This window comes from Rhinopithecus bieti, unplaced genomic scaffold (genome assembly GCF_001698545.2).
Source record: "Rhinopithecus bieti isolate Rb0 unplaced genomic scaffold, ASM169854v2 scaffold_31525, whole genome shotgun sequence".
NCBI lineage: Eukaryota > Metazoa > Chordata > Mammalia > Primates > Cercopithecidae > Rhinopithecus > Rhinopithecus bieti.
The window spans coordinates 278,064-279,725 of record NW_016813514.1 but is presented as its reverse complement, the minus strand read 5'-3'; positions in this window follow the sequence as shown (position 1 = coordinate 279,725).

The window sequence follows — 1,662 nt, the reverse complement described above, 5'->3', positions numbered from 1 at the left end:
GCTGTGGGTTTGTCATAAATAGCTCTTATTATTTTGAGATACGTTCCATCAATACCGAATTTATTGAGCGTTTTTAGCATGAAGGGCTGTTGAATTTTGTCAAAGGCCTTTTCTGCATCTATTGAGATAATCATGTGGTTTTTGTCTTTGGTTCTGTTTATATGCTGGATTACGTTTATTGATTTGCATATGTTGAACCAGCCTTGCAACCCAGGGATGAAGCCCACTCGATCATGGTGGATAAGCGTTTTGATGTGCTGCTGGATTCAGTTTGCCAGTATTTTATTGAGGATTTTTGCATCGATGTTCATCAGGGATATTGGTCTAAAATTCTCTTTTTTTGTTGTGTCTCTGCCAGGCTTTGGTATCAGAATGATGTTGACCTCATAAAATGAGTTAGGGAGGATTCCCTCTTGCCCTGTGGGTAGTTATATGTGAATATCAGAATCGCCCTCCACTGCCAGAGAGACCCAAGGTTTAATCTTGTATCTAATTTGGAAACAAACAAAAAATATATATGATGAAATTATTCTGTAGTTTTGCTTGTAGCAGCCTCAGTTATCTTAAATATTCCTCCAACACATTATTTTCTTTATTAACTGTTACTATGCCCATGGCATTCATCACTCTGACACTTTCATAATGGATTTTGAGGCTTGTACTGATTGATTGATTGATTTGTTTGTTTGTTTGTTAGAGACTGGAGTCTCACTGTGTTGCCTAGGCTGGTCTTGAACTCCTGACCTCTAGTGATCCTCCCACTGGGCCTTCCAAAGTGCTCAGATCATGGGCATGCACCCAGCCACATTTTTAACCTATACAGAGATGGGTTGGCGGGGAAATCCAAAGCACTTTTTCCTACTGTCTTACACAGTTACTTCTGACATCAGATATGTGGAGAATTCCCCCACCACCCCCCTACCCACCAAGCAATTCTCCAGCAGACACCGGCTGGGTATCCTCTAATTCAATTCAATTCTGACACTATTTACCTAAAAATAGCATAGCAGCCCCCAGATTGAGGGCTCAGTCATGCAAAACTGCTAGCCCCACCCCTCACTGCCAACTTCAGATCCTAGTTGCTAGTAGGCTGTCACCTGTACTTCTGGCCATCCAGTTATAGACTGGAGGTTCCCACAAACCTCTCCTCAGGTTCAATTAATTTGCTAGAGAGCTGCCCAAAGAACTCAGGGAAACACTTACTTACATACACTGGTTTATTACATAGGATAAGACAAAGCATACAGATGAACAGATGGATAAAGAAATGCAAAACACATAGGACAAATTATGGGGGAAAGAGTGCGGAGCTTCCATGCCTTCTTCAAGAGCCTACCCTCCAGGCATCTTTCTGTGTTCTGCTATCTGGAAACTCTCCAAACTCTGTCCTTTTGGGTTTTAGTGGTGGCTTTGTTATGTCAGCATGATGGGTTGATTAAACCATTGGCCATGGGCAGTCAACTCAACCTTCAGCCCCGCCCTTCTCCCCAGAGATTGTGAGTGGGCTGAAAATCCCAACCTTCTAATCCTGCCTTGGTCTTTCTGGTGACCAGCCCCAGCCACCAGTCACCTCATGAGCATGCAAAAGACACTCTTATCACTCTGGAGATTCCAAGGGTTTTAGGAGCTGAAGGGCAGGAACCAGGGTCAGAGACCAAATAT